Source organism: Bombus vancouverensis, chromosome 6 (assembly GCF_051014615.1).
Source record: "Bombus vancouverensis nearcticus chromosome 6, iyBomVanc1_principal, whole genome shotgun sequence".
NCBI classification, from domain to species: Eukaryota; Metazoa; Arthropoda; class Insecta; order Hymenoptera; family Apidae; genus Bombus; species Bombus vancouverensis.
The window spans coordinates 12495368-12513869 of record NC_134916.1 but is presented as its reverse complement, the minus strand read 5'-3'; the positions used below and the strand labels follow the sequence as shown (position 1 = coordinate 12513869).

The 18502-nt window shown below is 40.0% G+C and overlaps 1 long non-coding RNA gene across 1 annotated transcript in view; it reads right to left on the bottom strand.

The window, feature by feature from the left end:
* LOC143302885 (uncharacterized) overlaps positions 1 to 18502 on the bottom strand; it is a 210916-nt gene that overhangs the window by 76519 nt on the left and 115895 nt on the right. Inside the window, exon 4 of the long non-coding RNA XR_013058738.1 lies at positions 16338 to 16515. This is a non-coding gene — a long non-coding RNA (uncharacterized LOC143302885). The remainder of the gene's footprint in view (positions 1 to 16337; positions 16516 to 18502) is intronic.

The following is an 18502-nucleotide window of genomic DNA, read 5'->3' as shown; positions in this document are numbered from 1 at the left end:
GATTAGTAAGAAGCCTCGATGTTCAATGGAACCATTTTCAAGATTTATCGTACATAGAAGATTATACAGAATCATGGAATTATAAGCAATATTTGTTCATTATATTTGTCACCAGTTCGATCACTGTAACTAACATAATAAGAAGTGGCGTTTCTCTAATATTCTCCAAAATGTAACACCGAAGGAACTGAATGCTTTACAAAAGTACATTCAAATGTTTAAAAATACAGAGCAATAAATTTAGAAAAATTTCCATCATGCAGAAATTTATATAACTTTGAGGAACATAGAAAAATTGCTAATAGACGAGCGATATTCCAGAAAATAGTTAAGAGAGAGTATTGTGAGATACAAAAATTCCCGACATTTGACGAACCACCGTCGTTTTACGGGTATACAAATGAGAAAAAAATTAGTGCATTGTGCCCCATATATTTAACTACCTCGGGTTGCGTAAATTTTGCAGCTTACGCAACATTTTTTAAATCAACTTGTTTCTGGTTTTTCGGTGAAAATACATCATTGTGCGTCGTTTTTTTTCTTCTCTTAATAATAATAGCGTCAGCTTGCTGGAACAGAGGCGTATTTTGAAAAATTGTCAATTTTGAGATATTTCCAAAAATTACAATTAAAAGCGAACTATTTTCTCTATAAAAGTGTTACTATTTTATATAATTCAGTCACGTTATTTAACAAGAAAAATATCACAGTTCAAGAACTGTTTTACTCCTGCTTTTCAGTCGTAAACAATATATTATGAGAACTTCAGATTCAAAGTTTTAACGAGTACAATGAAAATATTATTATACGTGTAGAATAAAATTCTAGTTTGAACCTTAAATACAGTATATAGTACAAATTCTTCCAAAAGTTACGTATACTAAATCGCGAAACGAACGAAACTTTTCACCAGTAAACGATCGAGTTATTGATAATTTCTTAAAAAATACACTTCTCCCGTTATAGCACTTTCCTATAAAGCCCAACGACGGTATCATCGTAATTAAATAGTTTCAGCGTCCAAGTTCGGAGAATTCGAAACAGAGAACCAAATCCCCAACCAGGGTATTTCCTCCATAGAGTTCAATTGTATTCGCGTTTGATTTATCGCACCGCAGAAAGCAGTAATACTGATCCCACATGCGATCTCAATTCCCTCGAGACCAGAATTGCTCGAAGGAGAAAAAAAGGAAGCGACAACTTCGCGGGGCCATTAAAGTTCCTCCTTGATCATCGTCGTGGATGGTTGCCGCGTATACGAAAACCACTTCTACCACCATCCTTCACCCTCATAATACCATCACGAGCAATTCCGATCGACTAACCAGGCTGCAGCGAAATTGCGACTTCAAAAATAACGGAACTCCCCGGCTATCGTCGTTATCGAATTCCAGTTTACCAGCACGTAAATCGGGTTACTTTATTTCCTGTTTCTTGCACCAGCCAACCCCTCAGCCCGTCATGTCGAAGCGGCATTCTAAGGTCTTGAGCGTATCGCGTCGCGTCGATGCAATTAAACTTGATGCCAGGAAATAGTGTTTCCCGAACGTTTCCTCGTTCGCGCTCCATGTTTCAGATTTATCCGCCGTCGACTTACTTATTCTCGCGATAATGGAAATCTTTCCATTCGGCGAAAAAAAAATATTTACGCAAAAATGATTCTCATAAATAGGTTTGTTTCTAACGAGATAATAGTTGCAATAGTTGAGTTGTAACGAGGTTTGAGCGTATTTGTTAACGACGACGTATGTTTAAAAGACGCATTGGGTTGTCCGAAAAGTTTCTTTCGTTCCATTAAGTGATATAACAGATGAACAACAATTTCTGTTTTATATTATTTTATTGAATTAGATATGATGTATTTCGTTCTATTTTTATTATTATATTCGTGTATAATTCAATAAACTAATATAAAACAAAAAACATTGTGCGTCTATTATTTCCTTATAAAACGAAAGAAACTTTTCGGACAACCTAATACTTTAACGACATAGTTAAGTTAGCCTAGCGCTAATCATTTGATAGTTTACGGCAAATATTTGAGCTGTGTACGGTTAGTGGCAAAGCGAATGAGGATAAGGCTCGGAGGATGGAACATTAAGTAGCTTTCGAAAGGGTGACTGTTCAAAATGAACGTGTTTAGCGATGACAAGCGTAACAGCCAGGAAAATTCTATTTCTACTTTGACTCGTCACCACCAATATTTCACCAGATTGTTTGATGGAACATTCTCTTGTTTAATAGAAATTCCTGACGTGCTCCAGTCTGTAGTTAAGGATAGCGACTCGTAGAAAACTAGCGACGAGCTAGCGGACGGTTTCAACGAAGAATCGGAAAGAAAAGACAGCCTAAGGCAACGCGACGACGAGACAGTCTGAGGGCGGACGATGACGATGACGCTGTGAAACGAGACGCCAAGAACACGACGAACTGCGAGAATTACAGCAATCGCGACGCTTTTATGATTCTTGTGCATGCAAACGACGCTGATTGGGGTGTTACCTAGCACGCAAACTACTCGAATTTCTTTAAAGGGGACATTAGCATTCCGAACTTTGTTGATTGAAACGAACGAAAGTCAAGAAGACAATCAACCCGCGACAGAATTAATAAGGCGTTCTGATTTTATCTTCGCAGACGATAGGAAAAGTTTCACCGAAACTTTTTTGAATCTCGACCGGATTTTCGAGGAAAAATTTCTAATAGAAAAATTTGCTTGTAACTTTCAATGTTGCAAAATTAACTTGCCAGTGTAGAAAGTTTTATTGGAATTCATTGAACCTTCCCACATTGACATTTAAAAAGAGAACCAACTCGTTCTCACGAAAGAGGGTTAAAATTGCAGAATTCGAATCTTTATGCTTTTCAAACAAATCCGAAACCAATGAAGTGTCGACTTAAACTATGGTGATTTCGCATGCACTACATCGTATTTCACATCGAGAAACATTCCCGACGTCGGTATCAAAAAATGATCGATTAAAATACTTCCTTTTAGCCATCGAGTAACTTCAAGGTCGAAAAATCAGTAAAAACGAGCTTGTCCTATCTTTCCCGAATCTTAACGATCTTCAGCTACAAATAACCGTAATAATTCCTTTAAAAAATTATTGAGATACGTATAATTTTATGTGCTAGACCAGGTTAGCTGCGTAGTAGTAATACTTGTATGTGAATATCAGTATGTGGAAGTATGTGTGTGCGCGGCGTCTCGAAAACAAATGAATGTGAACTGTTCAGTCGGTTAACGCGGTCAGACGCGTGCAAGTGAGTATCGATGAATATCTTTGAAATCGCTTATCAAATAAATATATAACTATTCTAATATGAATTCTAAGTGTAAATTTAGCGTTCCTATACCATTATTTCGGCTATTAAGATCCAAAATTCTCAACAAAAATACTACGTAAACCTTTGGACAATGACGATTCGCAGATTAGCAATCCAGTCTCTATATCGTAGCACCACTTCCAAGAAATCCCAAGATACAGGAAAATTGTAGCATGTATATACAACAGATACGGCGGATACCTTGCGGATCAAGGTCCTTTCCCAAGATCGTGCTTTCGCTAGAAACGCAACGGGGGCTCGCTGCTTATTGTGTGTAGCCTGAAAGTACTCACGCTGACGCGGCGCATTCTGTCGTTTTCTTTATCACACCGCGTACGTGCCGGGCACCGCGATTACCGTATTACAGAATACCAGCTTCGCGTTCCCTTTTACTCGGCAAATAGCCGCGAGTCGCTCCCAGCGCGATGAAACATTGATGAGGCACCGGGACCTGTCCCTTCTGTCGCGAGATTCCACAATCCCTTAGTGGCAAGACACATTGCATTCGACAGAGAATTCAAGATTTGGATTTAAATATCAACTAGAATTGCAAAACTTATCAAAACGATGAGATCCAGAGGTACTTTTTCCTTTTGTGATCATTAAAAATAGAGTAAAGGCAGGATTTATGTGGATTGGAAAGGATGTTCGAATCGAGGTCAGTAATTTTCCTAAAAATTTGTCAACGTTGATTATGAACGATTTTTGAACGATTTACATTTGAAAATAGATTTTAGATAGTACAGCCTGTACTTATAGTGACAATTCAAAGGCTATAATTTTCTGTATAGAAAGTCTTATGTAGAGGATATAACTTTTGTACTTGTGGAAGCTTGTTCGATGTTAATATTTTCAGTTGTAATTATCATAATTCAATAGCGCGTATATTATTTTATTTGTCGGAGACATTTTGTCGTTTATTTTATCAACTCTCTGATATCGACTCGCTGACCCAAATAATCCTATAATCGGTTTGTTCGGAGCATTTTTATTGCTGGGCCAAAAGTACAAGATATTTTATCATTCTTCCGTTAGTACGTTAAAAACTAATGGTGTCTCGTAATATAGAAAAAGTTGGAAGAAGTTTCTCATTGCATGGAAGACGAAGAACAGAAGTAGTAAATTCGTATATTAATTCTGGTCGTCCGAACTTCAGTCTGCTGGCTTAAAACTTCTATGGAATAAGCTATTGTATAAAGTTTTCACGTTACACGAATCTCTGCTTGCATATTCGTATTCCTCCCTATTTAGTTGGATCTCTATTCTTCTGTTATCGATCGTTAACAAGTCAGTCCCGATATCGAACTTCAGATTCGCACGATAATTGGCGAAGTTTGACATCTGTCTTTTCCCTAGAAGAAATATCCGAAATTTATTTTACCCAAAGAAAAATTATCTCGATTATAACGGAAATTTGTGTACCTTAAACACGACCAGAAATCTTCGGCCATCTTTCGATTGGACGTTAATAAGGGCGATTATCTGCGGATCAGAGGCGGCGAAACGCGTTCAATTAACGAAAACGACATCCGGAATAGAGTGACGGTGGCACAAAATCGCCGACGAGATAATCGCGTTTCCATCGAGATCTCGTTGGTTGACCGACGGCTTTAGCGACAAAAATAACATCGTTATCGACGCGAGAATTAATCGTGCTCGAAGTGGATCGCTGATGAGCTCGAGCTCGCCCCGACAGGATATTAAACGTTCCCGGAGCTATGCCCTCAGCGTTTCATTATCCTCCATCCACTGTAAAATCATACGCAGAATCGTCGCCGAAAACCCATTGATATCCGCGTTTCCACCGGCGAATCTTGCTTCTTGCCGTTGGCCAATAATTGAAAACGGAGCCAGATTCAGACGAGACCGGCTCTAAAATTGTTGTTTTCGTTCGTTGCGTAGAAACCCTGTCCCGTTACTATCGCTCGATCTCAGCAATTCAGCATGGAATTACTAGATCGAAAGTTTGCCAGTTTCCTGAACGTTGTATACGTGGATGGGAAGAAATTTGGACACGAATTTGGATCTTGCATTTCTTACGTAAAACCTGCAGATTTTCTACGAATCTTCACGACTCAACTTCAAGACTCAACTGCTATCGTCTTCGGAGAACGTTCGTAGACTGATACGCGTAAAGCGTAAAGGATAGTCGGAATTGTCCAACTATTTCTCGTTGCATCCCTTTTTTAAGGAGTCAGAGCGAATGAGAAAGATAATACTTAATTTTGAGATTTATACTTGGCGTAGCGTACCAATCGGTGTCTTAGATAAAACTTACGTTGATAACGTAAAGCGAATCGATTCGATCGAGTTGCCAACGTACGGTCCACTGATCGGAGAGGCTAGTGATTTAGTAACTGGTCCAGGTACTCCTAGCGAGCTACCTTTAAGCCACGCGATAACCAGCCGTGGGATCAGCGAGGATTTCTCGGAGGCAAACGGTTCGTCAACACCGTTGTAGTTTCACGGTGACCTGATCTTGCCCACGCCGTAAATTTTTCGTTGTTCCCGCTAGCTGGCTTTATTCGACGTGATAACAAGGAACAAGTAGAAAAAAAGAACGAACTGTCTCGTTAGCGATCTCAGTATCTCTAGACCGTGTGATTAACCTTGTCATTCTTCCACGTATATATAAGAAAATTATATTTAGGTTGATATTAGTTATTTAAACATTTGGTACTTTAATATTCAATCTATATGTACCGTTGGCTGTTTCATATTTTTATCAGGAACAAATTATTTCAAAAAATTTGAAAAAACTCAGCATGCACAATGACATACCATAAAACGTATATTTTAATATCGGAGTTTTCAACATTATTTTATTCAGAGCTAAAAATTTTTTAATGTAAACAAACGTTTTGCTATTGGTGCCATTACAAAGAGAATTTCTGCCTTACTGCTATCCCATCGATTTTTCGCTTCATTTGTACTGACATTTTAAGGGTTCACTAACTTTTTTAATTATATTTTTACAGTTTCGTATCAAACAAATAACACGTACTGGTTTCTTGTTGTTCTACTCGTATAAGTGACATGTATAACTAAAATATATTCGTGCTGCAACTTGAAGAAATACGAATATGGAGAATAAGAGAAGACAACAATAGAGGTAAATGGTATCGTAGTACGCGAGCATCGTAAGACTTGCTCGATGTATATTTCTTGCAGTCACCTGAGTTAACGCCCAATTACGATAACTCCCAATTACCCTAGTATTGGTAGCTCAAACAATACATAAGTAGCATGCATTTACCAGGAGTCGGAGATTTACCAGGAGAACTGAAAAGCCGACAAGTGCACATGGGTATTGCGAAAGTCTGCATTTGGATAAACTGCTCTGTCTACAGTGTCTGCGAAAACGAATACAAGCTGCTTTCCTCCAATTTCAAAACTACACGTTTAGTCGTGCTATTTCGTAATTAAAGAAGCTTTACTTATTTACTTCATCGTTCTATCAAAATTGTTTCGAAGTAAATACCCTATAAACGAGACTCCAAAATATTCCAACATTTAGCATAGACAATATTTACGAACGTATTGTGCGTATCGTACGAAGCTTTTCAAGATTCCATCGACGCTGTAATGAAAGACGATCGTCGTGTTTACATACTGAGAATATTTGAAAGGAATCTAAAAAATACAGAGGATAAGAGATATTTACTGGATCGAAATATTTGGATAGTCAATTATCTACGCGAGTGAAATTTCAGAGTATATTGTATACGCACGATACATGTTGCGAATTATCAACTAAAGAGCAATCGGCCAGGTCAAACTGATCGGTAGATATCCCGTACCTCGAATGACTTAACGCTCAAGGTGGAGGGGGTTTAATAGATCGAGTGTTAGTGTAATTTAGCACTTTATTTGCACTTGTATAAAATTAACGTTTGATGTTATGAACACGGCTGTGGTAAGATCTTGTTGAGAGTGAAGTATTCACGGTACGATGTTCCGATGACGACTTAAGTATTTCACCCGCACAGTACGATGTCTGTTGATGAATTGACCTCCTATGTTACTGATTCTCTCCAACAGCCGTCGTGTCTTCCCGGCCGAGGTTTTTCCCTGACCTTTGAGTCATTACAGCTCGGGGAGGACAGGTAATTCGGAATTTCGTAAAGAAGGGAATGGGCCGAACAAGGTATTTATAAAAAATCACTGTTAACATTCGAGTACTTTTTTAAGTAAATGTTTCGTCTTTCCAACATGTTTAGTATTCGAAATAATTCTACGAGCATAGAATCTCATTAGAATATGACGACGAGTTATTGCTCCTAATAAAGTTCCTTGATAATCAAGTGTTTTCAAAGTTGCCACCAGACACCGGGGTCGTCGAATTCGCGATAAACCTCGTTGGATCGTGTATCATTTCCACGAAGCAAGAGCTCCACTGTGACTGGAGAATTCTGCTGCAAGGAATGCTTCGTATCATTAATTGTTCCATTTCTGAACTCCAACGCCTGTCAGAGAATGGAATAGGATACCAGATACTGGAATATGGAACCGAACAATTCAAGAAATCTAAGTTTGAGGAATATATTATGTATCATATGCATAGTAGCAGAGCGAAAACTGTTAATGAACGTCAAATTAGAACCACAAGTAAGGAGCTCACTTTCCTAATTATAATACCACGTTATAATTAACACAAGGTAGCTACTGTTAATGAAATGAGTGGTCTACGCTCTAACTGTCGAATCAGAGTAACATTTAAAAATTTAATTTTTGTAATTGTAAATACTACGTTATAAACAGCGAACGTTGCTTGATGGTCAAAGTTAGACTGTTCAAAATAATTGGACAACCGCCAACAGGAACACCGATATTACACCAACTGAACAAATAACAATGGTTCGATAGGGCAGATGTTAGACTGACGTGTTATTTACATGATGTGAAAAAAATTGGTTTATGATTCGATGATGAAAAAAACGTGTATAAAAATCAAGACAACACAGAAAACAATTACATAGTTGTTTTAGTTTCTTACATTAAATACGTAGACGATCGCGTGTCCAGAGAAACTATTTTATTAAAACAAGACTACTATCGTCCTATCGACCTATCGATCAGGTAATTTACTCACCTTGAATGCCTCTGAAAATGTCCAGAGCCTGTTCAAATTACTTAGATACTCATCTCTCGTATCCATATTTGTAGACAAAAATTCGAAATCTATGACATGGGACACGTAAGATAACATTGTACATTTTTTATTAGCTTTCTGATAATTTCAAGTTATTTATCTTATCTTGCATGAAAGCAAAAGCTATCTTAACACTTACGAACTGCGCGATGGAAGTGTAATTGCTAATTTGTCGAAGGTGTTTCGCACGACGCATAATGCAATAGGAGAAAAATAACAAGAGCAACGACGCGATCTTTTGCGTCGATCTTTCGTTCTTGGCTGACGCGTTTAATTTTAGCGGTAAAACACGCAAAAAGGGACGACCGAGATGAGCAGAAGAGTTTACGCCCGCGCGGAACGCATTAGTGCAAATTGCCTTCGCTCGCCGGCATATTTAATATCAGTCGCCGCCTCTGGTCGTCTAAATGAAACGTGCGATAACATCTTTGTCGGAATTACGCGACGATCGCACAAGGTATGCACGCCTCTCTTTCTCTCAACGAAAATTACATTTCATTCGTATTCTACTCGTCTAGTTTACATCTCTACATCAGTTTAAAAAGAATGCCACAGACGAACGCGCGTCGACCATACAGTTCTACCATGCAGTTTATACGGTGGCCATTTGCCTTTGTGATGAGAGGAAACATACCCTTTGAGGCAGCACGATCGAATCTAAAATCGAGTTAATCCGAGCAAACTCGACTCGGTCCAGTCCGTCCGCGTGTGTTCGCATTCTTCGTGACACGGCCCGCCCGAAAATTGAATAAACATTCGAACTGGCTGCCGCGACAAATTTCACAGCCTGGCCCACCGAGAATTTCGGATTACGTGACCGGGATACCTGTGTTCGTCTCTGGATTCTCCTTCGAAGACGATCAGACGAAGTGCCGCGAGCGTTTCCGCGCAGTCGATCGAAAATTCGCCTCTACAAGTTCGTGAAAAAGCTTCGTGTCTTCGATGATAAAGGTGTACCGTTCGAGATCGTGAAAAAAACGGCACGCCTTGTATCAGTTTCTCGAAATCAATTTCCATCACCATTGCAAGTTGAACGTAAGTGAAAATTGAAGCTTATAGAATATTTTGCTCGTATTTTTGGAAGAATATGAGGCAGCAGTCGTAACTTATTTCCAACTAAGCTTAACTTTTTCCAAGCTGAAAGTAAGTCATAACTGCTCCCTTCCACAAGAGAACAATTTTTTTTCAGATTTAGAATTGACGTTTTATCCTGCTGAACGAGGCTCTAAACATCATCGAAAGTTGTCAATTTCATCGATTTTATTATGGTCTCGCCATATCGCCTTCATCTCGTATGAATATGTACTAGAAAAAATTAAATTTATAAAAATAACTTCTAAAAATAAGGATGGTTTCGACAGTGTCGCAAAATTTTTACAGACCTGTTTACCTGAGATTTGTTCGAAAATCGAGCACGAGGATTTTGCGAACGAGCATCGTTTGGACGTGGATGCGACCACGAGAGAATACCAACCGCCGGAATATTCATACATTCGCCGGAAATTGCGGATAACTCGGCTTCGTTTAAGCGACGGAAAACTGCATAGCTCCGGATGGTATGTTCGCGTGTAGCGTGTTGAAATTAATATTCCAAGTACAGGATCCTGGTAAGCCTGGTTCAATGGAGGGGGAGGGGGCGGCAAGAAGATCGACGGTGGCTCAGTTTCGCTAAGAGACCGCGTGAACACGGAGCATCGTGGATCCAGAGCTTTAGAAGAACGCCGGGGTTGCGATGGCGTTTACCTCGGGTAAACAGCCCCGTTGCTGTTTAATCATTCCAGGCCTCGCAGCCCTGACAATTGCCGCGCACAATGCAACAGCGACCCGTTAACGTTTAAACGAAAGGCGACCGGACTATTCCTTCGGCACTTTGTTCGAGGAAAATATATGTTCGTTGTCTTGTCTGGAAGCGAATTGCAAGAGAGTTTAAGGAGGAGGTTGAAAAACGATTTTCTGAGAAAACTGGTTCCTGGATTTCGTTGATAGAACTCTGCAACAGTTAGAAATCTCGGGAAAACGTTTGTCCTAAGTCGACTCTACACGTTGCGAGGTTAACAGTGGAAATTTTTCTTTCTCGTTTCAAAGTTGGTACACAGCAAAGTAGAAAATTGTTTGCAGAAGATTTTCGTAAATCGATAGAAGGATATCCAGTTAACGCAAATACCAATATCTAAGTAGGTAGACGTATAAATAGTGGTAAACATAGTAGCGTACGTACTAAATAGTAATTTATGTCATTGGTATATGTATTTTATCGATTAATTAAAATTTATACCGCTTTCGTAATAAACTAGTTAATGCTGGTTTTAATTACTAATTCGTCATAAATTTGAACACTTCAGTCAAATTCAAATACCGTTATTACATGTTAACCAAAATGACCGCGTATTTATGAGTGATTACGTCTACGTATACGTAACGCGCAGGACCAAGTTAATTTCACGTATAATAGAAAGAAGGACGGTTTGAGCGCACAGTAGAAACGGTCAACACGCTGTCAGACACAGGACAGACGCGGTCGACTCGGAACGCGTTATATTCTTCCGTTACGAAATTTCAATTGTAATACTCGGCCAATGTATGTATGCAAGTAAGTAACGACAGGAGCAACGTATTACAACAAAGCACGAGTACTATACCAGGAGTAGAGTACACGAGCAGAAATGCTAATGTAAGCATCGCTTGTAACAGAATCTATAATATATACTTAGCTGAATGAGCATGAAGGATATGAAATATGTAGAGCGACGAGTGATACCCAACAACACGAAAGCAGGAAGCTTTTGTAAACGCTATTTTTCGATGTAGGTAATATGTACTACACCGAAAGAAAACTACACAAACAAGCAAATTCTCGACCAGAGTGTTCAAATACTTATACAAACAGTAGTGTATATCGTGCGAAGAGAAAATGTAGAAAGATCACAAAGAGAAAGTGGCTAAACATTGGAAAAAATGAGGAAGTTCAAGTGAGAGAAAAAAGAAACAGTGGAAAAAACAAAATGGGAATCGATGGAAGTCTGTAGGCCGGAGAAGAATCTGGATTATGCAAATCAACGTCCGCGATAAGCTGGGAAGAGACGAGTTAGCGTCGAAAGTAATTTTGTCGAAAGGGAAAGGAAATATGGGTCGCTTAGGGGATTTAATGAGATCCCGACGAGTCCACTTGATCTGTGCTATTAACACAGCTGTGTTAAAAATGCCAACACGGTAACGCGAGATCCCGCTCGAGTTATAATACAACTGGGAGAGATAAACGTTCTCCGCTGCCAGAGGAATCGCGAATCCCTGTTTATCTCTTTGCTAGCAAGACTGAAACTTGAAATGCAACTACTACCAAAAGGTGTTTAATTGTATATCCGAATATATTATATATTTACTTGGTGGATTAATTTTCGGATTAAGTATCTCGTTTCTCGTTATTATACCGAAAAGAATCTTGAACGATCAATAACGATCAAATTACCAAACTAAGTGCCACCATCCGTCCAAAAGTGCATGATAAATAATTTCCTCGCGTTTTCCTTTCCAGCCTTCCATTATCGCCGTATCTCCCGCTTCCGCAACTTCTTCTCTCTCGGCGAACTTAATAACCCTCTGTTCTTTAATAAGAGGCTGAGAAATAAATTATGTTCCCGAGACCGGTCTGGGTGTTCCCGTTCTTCCACAAACTTTTCAAAGTTGCGGATGCACGTCTGTCATTATCCAAACGTTGGCGAACAAACTCGAGGATGATTAAACTCGTACTATCAAAAGAAACTCGCCGTTCCTTCTTATCTGCTACAATGACGTTATTGGGAGCTATAAATCGCAAAGCGATGAATCGAACAGAACCTTCGTTACAAAATATAAAACATAGTTAAGTACATATGTACAATAGGTACTCGTATTTCATGTGGTCCTCATAGTTACACCTTTGTAAACTCGTCGATACATCGATTAGTCAAAGACTACTCAACCAAACACATTTACCTGTGAAACGATCGGATTTTTGACAGATCTCAAATTTCTATAGCACCTCAGATTCATCAACAAATCGTCAAAATTGTCGAACAGGGTTTTGCAAGAGACAAGCTTAACTTCAAAACTCACATTGTACAAACGTGTAAGTAAAGGAAAGCGCTAAGCAACGCGAAACATCTACTGTTGAGTGAAAGTGTGACAGTAGTAAAGCATCGATAGAGCACGACACGACGCGATTTTCAGTGATATAAAACCAGTTTCGTGATCCTGCGTGCATCAGACGTGATTCTCGGAATTGACATTGATTAGAAGAGTCAACGATGATTACTATCATAATGTAGCTCGCGGAATACAGCAACATAAACAGTCAGTTCCAGTAGCAGTCGCTGGTTAAACAAGACGGCAGACGAAGAGAGGTTACGACAGGAAACGAAGAATCGGGAGAACGGAAAGTGCATGGAGAAGCAAGGACGACAGGATGGAATACGTAATCATTCCCTTCAGAACGTACTTGTCTACCGTCGAGCGATTTTCTTCCTTCGCAAATCCGTGACCGGTTTCTGCGCGTGATCAACGACGTGAGGAGGATATCAAACACGAAGCGTCTTATTCTCCTTCGAAACCACGTAAACAATGTCGAAAGTGTCGATAGATTGCATCCGACGTTACAAACGCCTGCAAAGGTTTAAACGAGCAAGATCTTTAAGAAGCAAACTACCCTTGTCTTCTCTATATTCATGGTTTTCCAAGTAAAATGTTACGAGGTTGTCTGAGATGGTTGAAGGTTGAGAGAAGGGAACGATCAGAGCGAACTAGCGCGTATTCATCGTCACGTGCTTTATTTGTCGACGATGTTCCGCGAATTCTGCGGGCCAACGAGCCGAATGTTCCATGATTACGCTCGCGAGACAGTCGCGAAGACGTTACGATTGCAGCCGAGGTAAATTCGGCCTAGGCAGGAATCCGACGAAACGAATGTCGCTAAATTGAATACTACGAGGCTGCGACCTCGTTCCCACTTAACTATGATCTTGCATGATATTGCAACATCCGAGCGTAGAAAGACAAATAACGCCGGATGTACCGAGCGACGTTATTTCACGAAAGCCAGAGCGGATTGCAGACAGGCGAGCGTTTTCTTGAGACGACCGAGCTTGAAACACGAAACGTTATTGACCGAGCATGGAAAAAAGAAAGCTAACAGAAGTAAGATCGTACCGTCGACGAGGATGACACAGTCGGCGAAGAAATGGGGATTCCATGATCTAGATATAGTTTCAAATCTCGATAAATTTCCTTCCACTATTCCGAGGTATTGGAATTTTCTTTTTCATACTATTGATCATTGTAACGGTTTTAGTTCAAAGAAACGAATCCTTTATTCCGGCAAGCGACTGGTCGAAATCATTCTTGAAATTTAGACCTCACCTTCGATTCATTTCTCTTACGAAAAACGTCACATTCTTTTCGTCTATAAATATATCATAAATTAATGAGCGTCGAGTATCGATTCGCCGTGTCGAAGTTGGAGATCGAAAATCTTTTAATCCAACCGCGCCGTTCCATTAATCGTACTCGCTCCGTTCTACCTCATAAAGGATCCTTCCATTCTGCGGATGTATATTTCATTCGAAAATTACGAACTTAATATTGCTAAAATGACGAGGTTTCAATCGGGTTCTCACGGTGTGCATTCACGCGACGTATCAATCCACGCGACATCCAATCGACGTATGTATGAAGACGCGGTATGAATGAACGAAACATTGGTAAGGCTCGTCTCATATATAATAAGCGGCTGAGCGACGCTTAGTTTTCAAAGCTCTCTTGGGATCTCTGTGGCTAAACTAGTTTCACCTGTAGTTTTACTTGGCCAACTCCCGCCTCGGATTAATCTAAATTAATGTTCGAGCTGGGCCGATCCACCAATCGCCGGACCGCGAGATATTAGGTCCACGTCCCGCAAATGGAAAGTTTCTCCGAAAGTTCGTTAATTTTTTAACCGACCGAAACTGTGTGCTTTCCAATCATCCGCGTGTGGCCACAGATGCAGTTATACGGTAGAAAATTGGAATGTTTTGTAAAAAATAGTTTGGTCAAAAATTCGGGTGTATGGTAGAACAGTGAAATTCAAACTGCGCTGATATTATGATATTAAAATATTGTTTGTCCTAACGGTTATACCCTTAGCTTCTACAAAATTTCGCGAAATATATTTTTACACATTTTATTCCACTTTTACCTATTTTATACTAATATTCCTTCTTCATCGTAAAGTTAAAATCGAAAATTCAGCGAAAAACGCGCTTATTATTCCTCTTATGGTTTTCCATTCGATAACAAGAATTTGTCTGTTTCCATTAATTTCGATCTCCGTCTATAAATTATCGCAATAGCCAAGACTTACAAGCGTTTAAAAAATTCGGTAGTCACAATAGCAATAGACATACACAACTATCGAAAATTCAGAAGCGAGCCGCAATTGAGAAACGGAACAAGGGACCTTCCTTTGAAATTAGCCCCTACAGATTATCTCTGTGATCTGTCATTCAAGATCAGAGACATTCCACTCGGAAGGATCCGCACTCGATTCGCGAAGCAATTCCCGCGAAATTCCAGTCGCCTAATCGGATCCATTCACCGATACGGTGCCAGGATCCAATTAATTGTTTAGAGATATCGAATCGTACGCGTCGAAAGGGGAAGTCGAGCAACGCCGTTTCGATTAAGATTGCAACGCGGTATTATCGCGCCGTCTAAACTGCTTGTCGGATAGCTTCCTCCGCTAATCTGTCCGGGATTAAGCAAATTAATCGCCATCGACGAATCGAATCGGTTCAATATCGGGACACGTGTAATCCGTCCGTTTCTCGATTCTAATTTTAACAGGGCAGACTGCTCGTAGAGATGGCGCGGGACGGTAATTAGAGCCGATCGAGTTTCCAGCGCAAACGCTTTGATGGAAATCCATATTTGTGCTTGGCAAATAAATGTTTCGATATTCATAGACCTGACCGATGAAATCTCCAGCCTCTGAAACGTCCATCCTTGTCCATTCGACGATCGGAATAATTATCGCCTTTAACGAACGTCATCGAACCACGAAAAACAATTTGAACCGAGCGAATTGCATTTTGTAAGAACCATTTTCACTTTTATTATAGCAGATCAACAAAATTTGTAATTTATATTTCTGTCAATATTAATCCATGCGCGTGTTATACTTTTTATCTCCTTCAAACTCATCTTCTTCAAACTTCGATATGCTTAGTCGGGATTACCAATTTTCCTTGGTCCCGTCTGGTGGAATTTGTAGTAGAAATAAAAGCGTTTCGGGCTTCTTCTCGGCACCCAACGAGAAAGAACCGTGAGGGTCATTGTTGAGCGGGCCACAATGCTCTTATTCCGTCCTTACCCTGCTTCATTAGCAGCGGTACGCGAGGGCGACGCGCGAGGGAAGCAAAAAACCAGGAGGTTCATTAATATTCAATGTTATTAGCTCTCAGTTAGAAAGTTTCCCGCAGAGTCTCTGCCTACTTCTCTTCTTTATCCTTATCTCTTTTAAATAAAAACAAGTCCCTAATGGTGATTGTGGCTGGTGCCACGAGAATACGTAGAAGTGGAAAATCGAAAATCTTTAGCGAATAGAATTACAATGTAGGTTCGATTAACCTATTATCCCGTTATTCGAAAATTAGCGACGAATTATAAATTTCAGTCGATGTTTCGCGATACGTGTCTCAGTGCCGGAAAACTTGCTTAATCGAAGCCCTACCGTACTTGGTTGCACGTGGTATAGTAGAAACATGGCACGTTGTGTTCCAGGCAACTGCCACCACGCCTTCCATATTCGTCTGAGAACGTAATTACCGATTTAATTAATTGGACTTACCGGGTGCTGGCTGCGTGCACTACCTCCGGAGTCACGTTAATTCGGCGTTGCCTCAGTCGGTGGACATGGTTCATCGACGATAACAATAGGCGCGCAATTACGTGACGTCTTCGCGAGACTAACGCCATTGTCTGGCCGATCAACGATGGCTTCCAATCCAGCTAGGTTTGATCGTCGCCTGGAACAGAGATTCCATTGATTTCCTCTCTTTATTCGTCGATTCGCGCCCAGTCGACGTCGCTCTGCACGGAAATATCGATTGAGGTATCGATAAATTGTCTGGTTCCGCGTGCGGATGTCCCGCCTAACGCGGTTAAACGCGTAACACGCAGCTAATTCGCAGTATGGAAAACATGCACGGCAAATGGGATTAGAACGACTCGACGATAACGACTACGCTGGATTTTCTGATTAATTATTACGCACGTTACCGTATCGGTCGGGTACTCTATGAACTGTCGATATTTCTGTCGATATTATTTCATAGACGATAGTAATTTTGCAACGGACCAAGCTTAGGGAAGCGGAATGCAGTTAGCGGCTCTCGTATATTTCAACTTTAACTTATGGGGTATGTTGCTTCTTTTTGCCTTTGCGTGGTATTAACTTATCGCTTATTACACGAGTTATTTCTTATTACTACCGTTGAGTTACGCGAGATCCACTGTTTATATAAATACTGTTTTACAGAAAGAAACAATAGAGATGGGCTTAAATTGAGAAGATTTGTTTCACTCTCCATAAAATAACAACGATTACTTTACTTTGGATATTTTTTAGTAGTTGGTTCAATCTTGACTCAGTTTTGTGTATTTTTTCTCGTAAATGCATAAACATTGCAGTCCATTACATTGAAAAGTTCACTCTCAAAATCCATCATAATGTCACGAAGAAATTGTGTCACCATGATGCACAGAGTTCACAAATAGCTCCATTGTGCAGAGTCTGCCTCACGCTGTTGTACAGCCATCGATTGTTTAAAAAATGCTGTATAGTCTGCGGAAATCGCGTTTCGACAAATTCTTTCAGAAACTTGATCCCAGACGATAGGATCAAACGTGACAACGTACCTAAGCAACCATTTCTTTTAACTTTTAAACGAGGATTGTCTTAGTAGATTCCATTTCATTTAGTTAGAATCTTACGCTATATTATATCTCTCATGAAAGACAGATAAAAAATGTTGAACCTTCGCTGGAATAATCGATACCATTCTTCGCTGGATATAACACAGTCACATTAACATTTCCTCTGGCTCTTCTAACATTCCCCACAGACTCGAATGACTACGGGCAAAATCGGTTTCATTCAGAAATTCATTCAAGGAATTCGTTTAAAAATTCACTGGAAACGAGCGAAGAAATCGTTCGAGAGAAAAATTTCGCAAAGCTATTCAGGTAATTAACAAAAGGTCCCTAAAAGATGCTAAACTGTTACCTTTTCCTTAAATTGCCCTACGAATTTTACGAGCAACCTGACTTCTATAATTTTATCGATCATCGCTGACAACCAAGTTTGATTAATACGTCGATGAAGGGCGAGATTTTATTGCGCGAATGCCCGGTTGCCAGTGAAATTTTCGCCAACCCCTGGGATTATTTTCAACGGCAACTGCAACTCTTTCAGCCCGGCGTCAACATCAATATTAATTCATATCGTTGACAGGGCGCCGATACGACGATCTAGGCCCGATGTAAATACGCCAGCGCGGAATAAACGCGCGAAACGTATTTGCCGCCCCTCTATGCCACTCTTGCGTCAATATTGCGTGAAAGCCTCGACCGCCGCCGCCAGCTATCCCCGGTTTTCGTGCGGAACACCCACCAGAAAATGAACTCTTATTTACCCAACCGTTTCTTTTCACCCCGCGAATACTTTTGACGGCCGACAATGTTTGCAGTTGGTCAGAAATTGAAAAATTCTATTGTCAGACGGAATGTCTTTGAAAGATCGTGGCAGCTCATTAAGAAGATGCATAATCGTGCGGATTAAATGTGATTAAATCGATATTTATTTGGTATGTTCATTCGGTAACCAGATTCGTGAACATTTACGCTAGGAAATTGTCAATACGTACTATCCAGATATGTATAATTTTGTGTATTAGACTAAATTGGCCGCGTAGTAGTGACACACGTATGTGAATATGAGTGTGTGGAAGTATG